The sequence below is a fragment of the Myiozetetes cayanensis genome, unplaced genomic scaffold (genome assembly GCF_022539395.1).
Source record: "Myiozetetes cayanensis isolate MyiCay16 unplaced genomic scaffold, myiCay2020 scf3, whole genome shotgun sequence".
Lineage (NCBI taxonomy): Eukaryota > Metazoa > Chordata > Aves > Passeriformes > Tyrannidae > Myiozetetes > Myiozetetes cayanensis.
The window spans coordinates 23399928-23413031 of record NW_026087521.1 but is presented as its reverse complement, the minus strand read 5'-3'; the positions used below and the strand labels follow the sequence as shown (position 1 = coordinate 23413031).

The window sequence follows — 13104 nt, the reverse complement described above, 5'->3', positions numbered from 1 at the left end:
ACACAATTACTATCTAGGCCAGAAAGTTGTTTGCTAGTCACCAAAAAGTGGATTTTGGTTTTCAATAATTGCCAATCATAAATAATAGTAAGATTTTCAGGTATGATTAACAAGATCTAACTTTGAGTGTAAGATATTCTCTCAAAAATGACAAAGAAAAACAATCTAAATCAAATACGTATCATCTGTAGTTTAATAGCCAGAATCTAGATAGAATAGAATCCATCAAATGTAATCTAATTTTATTTTTATGAGATATAATACAATAAGCAGTGTATTATTTTAAATATTTAGAAAAACTAGGCTATTATTTCTGATAATTCTACTACATCCACCAATCATCTGGACTCATTGATGGATAGAAATAAAAGTTTGTAAAAGTTCTAGATGCAATGCAGATCTTTTCATCCATTGTCCTCAGGGCACACATTCAGTGTACTCTTCCTGTAATGTATAGGTTAATACTTAGGTGAAGCTTAGTCTATTTTTTCTGCATTTTTCAAATGTTTTTTCCAGGTTGCCTATTTTTGTACATTTTTCAATTGAATTAATTATTTCTTTTTACCTTCCCAGAATTCCACAAGGTTCTTTCTACTCATCTATTTTCTATACTTTTCCTACTCAGATACATAACCTTTATATTAGACAGATCCTGCAAAAAAGGCTCAGATGCAAACTGAATCTTGCTCTACCTGATAGATGGGTAGAAAATTCTGTACTTTTTGTTGTGGGTTGCAGCCAGATTGCATTGCTACTGAGGAGTCACACACTGGTAAGGAGACAAACTTAGAGACACATATCCCAATAAAAATCTAAGTATCTGACAGGAGACCCAAACATAATAGACATATGGAACAAAAAATCAGTAAGACCTCAATTTATCTTTTAACAATTGAATGACAGCTTTCTAAGCAATTGAAGGATGGCCGAAAAGAAGCTGATAAAGAGTGGACAGTAACACTGTAATTTGACAAGGTGAATTTTACTGGGAGTTACAGTATACTAAAAACCACAGCAGAGAACCTGAAAGATGACACAAGGACAGCAAGATATAAGAGACACATAATACCTCATACTAAAGTTATATCAGAACCAGAAAATTCTAGCAGACTGAAAATTACACTACATTTAATTTCTCTTCAATGGAAAGACACACATCCCCAGAAAGAAATTCTGACTATTCCATTTAGGCAATGATTGTACATAGGCCAAGTCTCTCTCCAGGTTTGTTTACCTCCCTCATTTGAGAGAGGAGCCACCCTTACTATTTCAGTTTAAAAACTCATATGGCTACATTAAAATGAGAGGAATCCTACTCACTCTAAGAAACAGCACAACCTAGGTAATGTGCAATGTACTGAGAGCTTGTAAGAAGTGTCATGGATATCTAATTCCTTAAGTTTTCTTGCTCCAGGACAGTTCTGTTCAGTGTTATCAAGAAGACCATGACATTATTACTGAGGAAGGTACTTTACTGTTTTCTTCATGTGCCCTACCCACCTACAAAATAAAAAATAGAATCATAGATTCATAGACTTAAGGTTGAAAAAGACCTCTAAAATCATAGAGCTCCACCACAAATCTGACACTGCTAAGCTCACCACTAAACCACACCCCTAAGTACCATATCTATGTTAGACCACAAGACAAATAGACAGCTAAACAGAAAGCAGTGAGGCTTTTGAGATTTTAAATTGATCATTGGTAAACATATGATGTGAGCAGCCATAAAGGTGACCTGATTAGAAAGGGAAAATTAGTGAACCCAAGAAATTGCCTGCTGAAAAATACTGACAGCGAAATTGCCTGCCAGCCTGGGAACTGAGAACCTGAGAACTAAGCCTTTAAACCAGAAATATCCTTGAAAAATGCAGCTGATTTCTTCTAGGTACCCCAGTACAGTCGAAGTACCTAGAAACCAGACATGTGCAGAGATACCATTGATAAGCTCAAACTCAAGAAACTGTAAGGGCAATTAATCATCTGTAAAAGTGGGAACAGCCTAAGAAAACAAAATTGGACTGAAGCAAGAAACAAAAAACAGTCATCTATTGGTAGTTACAGATGAAAAGTCAAAATTAACAGCGTTTGTTAACTGCTTGAAATTGTGATGTCCTACACCCTCATATGTCTCTGATATATCAAGGACTTAAGTTTTGGCCTAAATAAAGCTCTCTCTGAGAGTTTATTGTGCTGCAAATAATTTTGCTTTCCTAAACATGTTGAACACTCAGCATAAACTTTCTGTGAGATCTTGTACTGTCACTGGGGCTGACTGGATGACTCCAGACACAGACAATTTCTGAAATAAGACCTTATTATTTTTCTTTCCCTTCCCGCAAAAATGTAACTATATGCACAACTCCAGATAAATGAATAGTCTATTAACTGTAGGTCTCAACACATTCAAAACAGTAAGCAGGGTTCACAAATAACACCATTTATTGAATGCAACATATACAATCTTTTGGATTGCTGGTGGAAAATGCATTAACTGCAGAATAGCTATATACAGCATTTATAATACGACTGCAATCACAAGTTTAATTTCCTGTGTCAACACTCAACATAGCTAGGATGCAGGACTTACCAAAAGATATCCTCTTTGGGGAGGGTGAGAAGGACAAACCTGCTGATCTGTGCCAATGAATTTTGTGTCAAATTCTCATCCCCCAGGTAGGTATGAAATTGCGGTACATTTTATGCCCTATTAACCACTACTGTGCAAAATGTTTTGTGGTGGCTGTAGTAAAACCTTCCATTCTTTGTACTTGCATTGTACAGCATATTTCTTGGTAGGAGGTTTACTCAGTTTGTACAAAACATTTCTGGTATGAATTAGAACAAGACTGAATGGCTTCCACTTTGCTCCAGGTTTCTCACCAACACCATGTCAACACAAACCACAAGAAATCCATCTGCTTTTCATATTTGCACCACATGCCCTATTGCATATTGAGTTTTGCATTTTCTTCACTGTTTCATGTTTCCAGGAGTTTGGTTTGGCTTTTCCTCCCATCTCTGGGATGGTTGGGTTCCCCCTGGAATGGGCTTGTCCTCCCCTTTGGGATCATTTGTCTCCTTCTGAAATCTAATTCACTTGATACGCATATCAAATATCTCTGTAAGCAATATCTCATAAGTGTATCTGCTTTGTTAACAAGTTGCTTCACTAATGACAAATTTGTAGAGATCTGTACTAGTATATACCTATTTGGTTGTTGTTATTATTGGTTGTTGCTATACAGTTGGTTGTTGCTATACAGTTGGTTGTTGTTATTACTGATTGCTACCATGTAGTTTGATACTATATTATTAATTAAGGATAATAATTTTTAATGACATAATTTTTTTTAATCTGTTGATTCAGATTAAATAAACTATAATCTATTAGGTATAATAGATCATATATGTTTGCTTTATTAATCTTAAATACATTTACCAGTAGTGATTTTGTGGTAGATTACTTGCTAATAGAGATTTTTGTGGTATTTGAGGCAACCTGTAATAAAGCAGAGAAATGTAGAAGATAAAGCTTCCATGTTCTTTTGTATTACTGCATCCTATGAACTCACGGTCATGATCACACACCCTCAGGTCAGATAATCTTTTAGGATGTAACAATGTCACTTTGTTAGTCACTCTAGAAAACCAATGATAAAATGATAAAATTCAAAGCTGATAGTTGAATTTATGACCACTTATAAATCATATGAACTAGGTATATCAGCACAGAAAAGAACTGAAGAAACAGAAATACAAATATGAAGACAGAATTTCTACTACCAACAACACAATCCTGGTACTTTAAATTCAGAAATGTGCCAAGTTTTTCTCTACAGAAACATTTGTTAAATAGAGTGTACTCAAAAAAGCAGATAAATATCAACTTCTCTAAGAAATGGAAGAAAAGAAGAGCTCGATAGGATGTTGTCTCAGGGAGTCTAAGAATCTATAAGAGACCAAATATTCTATGAATAATATGAATACCAGCTATGCAAAGTCATAATTCTGCACCTTAGAAAAGAGCATGAGAATATGAACCATGGAGTTTCCAGACTCAAGAGATTGTGATAGAAAAATATTACTGGAAAAAACCAGAACAATTAGCTGCCCAAGTTTTCTGGGCCCTGATGTGTCTGTGCAAATGAAGTACCCATCTGCAGGAAAGATCAATGTTCACAAATATGAATGAATGACATTATGCTACCCTTTTCTCTCAAGAGAATCTACCAGCTGATGATCATATTCTGCAGTTATAGAAACTAGTTCCCCTTTTGCAGGTGAAGATAGTAAGTTCATAATTTTTCCTGGGAAGATCTGTCAGCTACCAACAACTACTATAGTATAAACTGTCCGAGTCCCAAGACATCAAAGAATCGTAGTAATTATACGTTCTACTGTCTTTTACCAGTGTTTCAGGGAAACACGCTGTTAATGAAAGGCCATTCTGAAGTAACTGAACAAGGGGATTTTGTTCAGTTTTCAAAACTGTATATTTACTGATATGAAAAAATGCATACAAAAATGTATGTCATATAATCATTTAATAGATTTGCTTGAGGAAGGAAATTATAGAAATTGTATCAATGAGTCATTTCATTTTACAGAGAAAGTCTGGGGACAGGGATAGGAACAAAGGGTCAGTAGAAAGCCATATACTGCTAGGTAACTGCAAGAGGAATTCAGCCCATTTTTAATCCCACTGTTGCAACCCACCCAAGAAAAGAGAGGGTAAGCCAGATTCTTACCAATAAATCCCTTTGGGTGTATTAGAGTGAAACGGCACTGAATAATCAGTGTTTGTAAATATATATATGTGGAGATTATTTTAGAACAATTTCTTTTCAAAGGTAAACTGGTATGTTGTTGTTTTCAGTGTTATCATTCTATAGCAATACAACAATATTCAAGCATCCATGGCAATATAGCAATATTAAAGCATAGCAATATAGCACTATTAAACCATATCAATATTACAACATCTATAGCAATATGGTAATATTAAAGCATGGCAATATAACACTTAAGGAAATGCATAAGGGAAAGAAAGAGAAAGACAGGTTAAGGGTAAGGAAGAGTAAAGGAAAAAAAGGATACGGGTTGAAAAATGGATATGGTCATATATAGTCATCGCCCACTTGGTCCAGCAATGAAACTTGGTAGTTCCAGAAGCGATGGTCTTGATCCGTTGGGGGTGAGGGAGGGAAACCCACACACCCAAAGAAGTTATGAGTTATTATACACTTCCAGCTCAGGTGGAAATGCCTTGTACCTCCTTGGGGCAGGGAGTTTTACAGTAAATAGTCCCATGGGTCATGTCACAAGACTTCCAAAGACAGTTGCAGCTGCCTGTTGTGTCAGCATCAATCATGGTCCATCATGGTCCAATATTTGAGATGCATAGCCCAGGCTAGATGCTCAGAGTTATCCTGTAAAGAGAGGACACTGGCATGATAAAAGGGATTTTCCCACTTTTCTGGACTTGCCTCTGGTTAGCCTCTTCCCTTATCCAGTTCACAGCCTCAGGCAGGCATCTGCACCCAGGATAGGTGAACAATGGCACCCACTTATATGGTCTGAAGGTCCTTTGGCAGTATATAGGGAGGGGGTGGGCTTTTCTGGGTAAGCAGCCGCTTTTCAGTTTGCAAAAGTCCTTTGGTGATCCTAGAATGTGTAAGTCAATAACTGTTTCAGTCTCTGACACTCACACAGATTCAAAGCAATTCCTGAAAACCAAAGATTACAAGGCCTGTTTTCGTGCAAGGATTCAGAATTTTGTACTGTCTAATTAAGCTAAAACTGGATTTTTTCAAATATTATTTCTGCACAAATGAGTTATATTTTTTTCTATAACTTTACATTTCCAGAGGCCACCTTCTATCCAGAGGCCTCCTATATAGGAGGCAGCTCCTCTGCTGGGATACAACAGTGCAATCTAACTTCCTCATGAAAAAAAGGTATATGTATTCACATTTACTAATCACAGCTCTCTTACTTAATTTTTTCAATAATGTTGTCCTACAGTGCATTTTCTCCCTCTTTTCTACTAAAAACAAACAAACAAACAAAAACAAACACAACAAAAAGAGGTAATTACGGTCCCAATCATGTAAAGTGCAACTGTATCGTAAAAAAATGAAGAGGGATCATGTCCAGCTGTGCTTTAAATGTTGCACAAATTCTACATATGTATAATTTGGAGACCCACCTGCTGAGTTAATGCAAACAAAAAGAATCATATAGTGCAGAATCCCTAAAGAGAAAACTGTGACAATAGATTATAGAGCATAAAGCCAGAAAAGAACACCAGGATACAAAACCAGTTGTTTGAAAAACACATTTGAACAACGCTATAAAAATGTAATTAACTGAATACATTGGTTTCATTAAGCTATGTTAGGATAAGTCCAGCTCCCTCTCCCTGATTTCTTAATAGAGTACAAATATGGAACTTATCAAAAATGTAAAGACAGTTGTCTTGTTGCTTTTGGTTCATTTTTTGGTTCTGAAATTGGAATATTACAAAGTAAAGAGTTGAAATTATGCAACCATTAAACAAATAACATAGCAGTGTTATATTAATGCATATGAACATGACTAGATGATCAAGCCTTGTTCAGTTTTATGGTTCCATTTTCAATTTGAATCAAGGTTGCCATTTTTGCTCATTTATAGAATTGCTGATACCTATTCCTGTTTTCCCACAAATAAAGGAAGAGTCTCTGTAGCGGGTGAACTGTTTGCTAAGTGGAGTAAAAACCACTTTTCCCTTTGAGTGACTATGAGCATTTGCAATGTATGTTTTGAGCAGTATTTTACATGACTCTTTTTCTTCTATTGATCATTATTTTTCCTCTCTTTTGTAACTCCTTGTAGTAATTTATAACACCATTTTCTTGTGTTTCTTTCCCATAGCATTAAAAAATGCAAGTTCAGTTATTGTTATCACACAGTGAGACAAAAGCAATACCTTTTAAAACTCATAAAATATCCTAGGTATTCTCCAACTTACTTTATGGGCAAAGTTCAAAAATCCAGAAAGATCAATGATGGAATTGACAATTCCTAAAGAAAAGGGTTTATAGGATACAACTGAAGGGATATTGCAAGATTCTGATACTTAGAACAGTGAAGGAAGAGAGAGTTATGCTTCTTTTCTTCCCAGAGATAATTTTCCTATCATTTGATTTGAGCTATTGCTTTTCTCTCCATGGTGTTACCAGTTTTCAAAATTAGCTTTCCTTGTACATGCAGGGGTGCCACTGATATACATAAGAAACAGAAAGCTGAATTCCTGGATTCTTCCGTTTTAGCAAGCACTTAAGGCAGAATATAAATTTAGGTAGGAACTATAATTTACAGCTTTGGGCTCAATTCTGCAATGCTTATACATAGGAAAGAGCAACAGCTGGAATGCAAACCTTATGTGAGAGGGATCTGTGGTGAGGATTCATGTCTCAATTTTAGCTTTCAAAAAAAGGAGCATCTATTATAAGCTGGTCACCAAGGCTACCTTATAAAACCACTGGAAAAGGAGAGAATTTGTCAAAAGTTCATTATTTCTGGTTATTTAATATCTGTGAAGCCAATGGAAAGGCAGAGGCTTCTCCACGGCTCAACTTGGATGCTCTGGATCATTTTCTAGAGGAGTCTTTAACTCTTCATTGAGCATTCTGAGATCTGGTAGGTTATTAGTGTCATTACAGAATATCCCCTGGGGGGCACCTACAGATCACACTGTCATTCCTCTTACCTTAGTGTTCTGTTTCAAGACAGAATTAATTATCTGCTGAGGTGCCTCTCTCTCCTCCGTGAGTGTAGGAAGATCTAAGTCCAGCTACCTTAGGCAAGACCCTTGCCTTTTAAGTGAACTAAACTTGGAAGGATCAGTACCACTCCACATATAAAATATAAATGTGCTAAAGAGAATATGAACTGAAACTTCATTAAAGTTGATAACCCAATTTCACCAGCGGATCTAATCGTGACTTTAAATCAGAAGCCTTCTGTATTAACTCCTCAGTACATTGCAATATCCTTCATAATTCAGAAGAGTTTTTGCAATCATTATTTTAATAGTTATGTCAGCTTTCTCTCCAAAAACTGTTAAACCAGGAGGTAAAAGTCAACAACGAATTTTGCATATTAATACTCAATTCCTGAAACTGTATTTAAGTAATGGTTTTTGAAAGACAGGAAAAAAGCACACAGCAGTAATACATGCTCATTCCACTATAGCAGGATTGGAGTAATCGAGTGTGGGTAAAACATACTTTTCTGTACATTTTCTGTATTTCCCTCCTATTTGCTCTCTCATAAGTAAAGTTCCAAACAAATTGAATTCAAAAGGCAACATCTTAGTCAATTTTAATGCAGGTTATACAGGTTATACTATATAAAAGAGTTGAAGTAGCAGAAATTGCAAAAAGTATGGTTTTCATGTTCATTTAAAGATAATTTTCCTCTCAATGATTTTCAAAGAGCAACATACCCATTCACAAGTCTCATTCAGAGCTTTTGGGTGTATAAAATTCCATGATTTGGCTTCTTTAATTGCAGAAAGCAAGTTGTTAGAACAAATGGTGCAAGTGTTTACAAGTGAGACCTCAATTCCTTTATATATTAATCCATATAATTAATTTCTTTCTTATTGAGCTAATGTAATTCTAAGGGCATGTAGTGGGTTGACCCTGGCTGGATGCCAGGTACTCACTACAGCCACTCTCTCACTCCCTTCTGCAAATGGACAGAGGAGAGAAAAAAAAAAACAAACAAACAGCAAAAGATTAATGAGTTAAGGTCTGTGAGAGATTCACTTACTGATCACCATCACAGACCAAACGGATCAGAGCAAAAGAGTGAGAAGTAAAACAATCTTAAAAACACCCTCCCTCATCCCTCCTTCCTTCCATGTTCTCCCTCTTCCTCTCCAGTGGTGCAGGGGAGTGGGAATGGGGTTTATGATCAGTTGTTGTTTCTGCTGCTGCTCAGGGAGAGAAGTCCCTCCCCTGATCCTGTGGGGTCCCTCCCACAGGAGACAGTCCTTGATGGACCTCGCTGGTGTGAGTCCATCTCATGGGCAACAGTTCTTCTCAAACTGCTGTCCCGTGGGTCACTCCTCCATGGGGTGCAGTCCTTCACAAATGAGCTATACCAATGTGGGTCCCCCCTAGGAGCCACAAGTCCTGCCCAGGAAAACCTGCTCCAGTGTGGGCTTCCCTCTCCATGGGCTGCAGGTCCCCGAAAGGACCTTGCTCCATCTTGGGCCTCCCATGGGGTCACAGCCTCCTTCCTGCATCCACCTGCTCCAGCATGGGCTCCTCCATGGGCTGCAGGTGGGTATCTGCACCCCGATGGTCCTCCATGGGCTGCAGGGGCACAGCTGCCCCACCATGGGCTGCACCATGGGCTGCAGGGGCCTGGAGCACCTCCTGCCCCTCACTGACATTAGTGTCTGCAGTATTGTTCACTCTTCCCTGGCTGGAATCCTTCACAACAACAACCTTCCATTCTTAAATATGTTATCACAGAGGTGTTACTATCACTCCTGATGGGCTCAGCCTCAGCCTGCACCAGGAAGCCCATCCTGGAGCCGGCTGGCTTTGGCTCCACCAGACAGGGAAGCTTCTAGCAGCTTCCAACAGAAGCCACCCCTCTAGCCCACACTGCTAAGAAACCCAGCCACAGAAACCCACTACAGAGAGGTACCTTTAAACTGATGTCAATGTGATGAATTCTATTTTTAATGTCTCCTGATTCATTAAACATCTAATTCATTAAGACCATTACATATTTTATGCCATTTTGATCATCTGCCTTTCCAGATTCCTGTTAAGACCATATATATATGTGAGTTGCTATTCTTTTATTTTAGACTCCGTGGAATGCTCAGTCTTAATATGGACTTGGAGAGGAAACTGCTACAGTAGTTTACTCCCTGTACCCCATCCTTTTTAAAATTTTTTAACTTTTAAAATCTTTAAACTGTGTATGTATTTGTTCACTTTATTGGTACTAAAATGCAGAAGTATGTCAGAATAAAAATTAAGAAGGTAATACACATTTAAATAGAAAAAAGAGAGTGTGACAAATACAACACTTGAATCTATCAAGAAGGAAAGCACTCTGCAGTGAAAGCCCAACAAGCAGTGCTCCTGTGTCAAAAGTTATTCAGGACCTCTAATTATGAATAGTTTAGACTAGATTTGATTAGACTGGATTAGATGAAAGCACATGAAATAAATGCTATTTATTCAATTCTTTTATCAATGTCTACTACTATAATGGAGCATAGACCTATATTATACCAGATGTAATAGGGTATTTTTATCTTATTTAATTTGCATACTAACTTACTTAAATCCTAAATTATTGCCATTATGGTGAGAAGAAGCAATGATTTGTTAATATACTGTTGACTCCTTAAAATGTATCATTTAGTGCATTAATCCATTGTCCTTCACCAAAACCAAAAGTGCTTTACAATTCAGCAAAACTAAATGTATCACAAAATAAAAATATATTTCTACTGGATGTTGAAATTATGAATTTATGTTTTCTATAATTTCCCATCAAAAATTGTGTCAATTATCATGAACTATAATAAATTATCTATTTATATTTTTGGCAAAACAATACAGTGCCTACTGTGTCAGTGCTTCTCACAGTTCCCCAAGAACTGCTTGGTTGCACTAACTTGAGTTCATGGCAAAGTTCAATACATATCAATGCAAAATTGATTATAATTGACATTTGTTACATCTTCTGACAATGATTCAGTTCAAGTATTCTATAAGGGTGAAGCTATATGGCTGCATTATTGTGGGCAAAGGTTAGTTAAGATATCACGTCTTAAATTTTACTGGTAAAATTTTTAACTATATAGCTTCAACAGTAGGGAACATGAAAAAAAAATATTTACCTTGAATCTGATAACTCATCCAACATACAATTTGTGTGATTCTTCCAGAAGTAACAGCCTTTCCAGTTTAGTGGTACAATATTAAAATGACTTTCCTGATTATACTGTTTTATGAAGCTTGGCTCATGGAGTCATCTCTGCGCATGTGAACTGAGATGAAGAGGTGTACACCAGAAAGGTTAAAAATGCAATTTCAGATCAGCCTGGAATGTGTTGTATATCATCAGGCCTTAGTTGTTGAAATATTTGACCAGGTATTATTTAATGTAATGACACATTGGTACACTCAGATATCACAGGGATATCTGCACAAAAAGGCACAAAAAACATTTAGTGAGATAATAAAAATATGAGACCCATCCTTTTTTTGGTTTTTTCTCCTATTTTCACAAATCTCAATTCAAGAAAAACTCTTAATGCAGAATGTATACAGAAAGTGTAGTGAGATAGATCAGGATTTTCTGCATCATCAGGAGACGATGGGATGGAATATTATTCATGGGCAGTGAAGAAGGCCTATTATGTCAATCCCAGTCTAACTATTTTTACTCTGTCTAACAAGAGTAGAAAACAAACAAATCATCTTTCCAAATTAAAAAAAAAAAATTCTTAACCTAGTCCTCATTTAAGAGTGTAGATTGCAAGAAGAGAATATTGTCTAGATTGTCTTTTATGGCTTCTTAAATATGAGAAAGTACCTTTTGAATGGTAGGATTTTGTAGTCAATTTTTCTTCCTGAGATAAAGAAAGGAGAGAGAAGTAGCTAAGGATTTTTTTCTTTATAAGGAGAAGATTAAAGGACTACCCAGATAAAATCTTCACTCATTTTCTATCTTTGCTTCTTTTTTGCCTGAAGGAAAAAATAAGATCGTGTTATCTAGACTTTAAATGTAGAACAATCCTTTAAATCCTCATTATTCTGAAGATTACAGAGATTACAAGTCCATACAGTATTTCCTGCAAACAGACCCAGAGAAATGACAAGCAAGTCATCTAAATGAGGGCCTGAGAATTATTTCTTTTGAACACTGAAAGAAAAAAGGGAAAAGACACATAGCATTAGCCGTATTTCTGCCATTCTGTCCTCAAAGCAGTAAAGGTGAACATGAATTAAAAAGAGTGGTCTAAAAGGACTATAAGTAGGGTTTTTAATACAAAATATGTTAATCTGTAGAGCACAGATTCAGCTGCACTTCCAAAAGTGCCCAGTATTGAAAAGTTATAAACCAAGAAGCATATGGAAGTTAAAATCCCACTTAGAAAAATGGATATGCAAGCTCTGAATTCCAAACATTCACTTTAAAATTCTGACTTTTCCACTTTTCCTTATGCAATTTACGATTATTTGAGGTCAGCTTCTGCTTTTGTTTCATATAGAGTTAGAAATTAGCAATTCACTTATTACAGATCAACATACCACTATTGCAGTAGAGAATGTTTCTTTTTCACAGCTATTTCCAAATTTTGTTTTGAAAACTGATTTGCCAATTCTAGAAAGTTTTTCATTTGTCCAACATGATTCAATATTTACCAAAGTACTTTGCACTGGTATTGCACAAAATAGAATGTACAGAACATGTGATAGCACTACACTGAGCTGAGTTCTTGTTCTCTTATGGTCAAACTACACTTAGAAGAAAATAATTTGAAAACACTGAAGAAATCCAAATTAACATGGGTACTTCCTTATATAGTCATCAGAAATACAAGATCATCTTGCTAAAAATCAGCTGTTTCTGGAACATCTGGTAACTTTCCAAGTAAATTGACTGAAATGACACTAAAGGGCAGGGAATAGATGGAGTTTAAAAAGAATAAAATTCTCTGACCAACAAAAAGTACAAAATAGCGGTACTATTTACTACAGTTCTCAATCAGCAAGTTAGTCTTCATCTTTTTTTGATTCTTATTCAGGATCAAAGTTAGAGCCCCCCAGTGCAAGACAATATTTTGAGGAAGAACTAGTAGTAGAGTCTTGATCCCTGATTTATTAAGAAAATTAACTACACTGGGTACCTCTGACTATGTGTCTCTCTGTATAATTTAAGTGGGCAATTTCTAAACAAATCAAGAAGTGGAATTCTTAGAGACAAAAATTTTTGACACATTTTGTGGAAATGTCCAGGTAAGTAGAGGGTAGAAACTGAAATAAGGAAAAGCAGGTGTGAATTCCAAGAATA

At 36.2% G+C, this 13104-nt stretch overlaps 1 long non-coding RNA gene across 4 annotated transcripts in view; it reads right to left on the bottom strand.

The window, feature by feature from the left end:
• Positions 1–2424: 2424 nt before the first annotated feature.
• LOC126644644 (uncharacterized) overlaps positions 2425–13104 on the bottom strand; it is a 71665-nt gene continuing 60985 nt past the window's right edge. For 2 of the 4 annotated variants that reach the window (XR_007629978.1, XR_007629981.1), the window contains exons 8-9: positions 11623–11774; positions 2425–5432 (exon numbers count right to left, since the gene is read on the bottom strand). This is a non-coding gene — a long non-coding RNA (uncharacterized LOC126644644). The remainder of the gene's footprint in view (positions 5433–11622; positions 11775–13104) is intronic. The other 2 variants (XR_007629979.1, XR_007629977.1) reach the window with 1 other exon arrangement.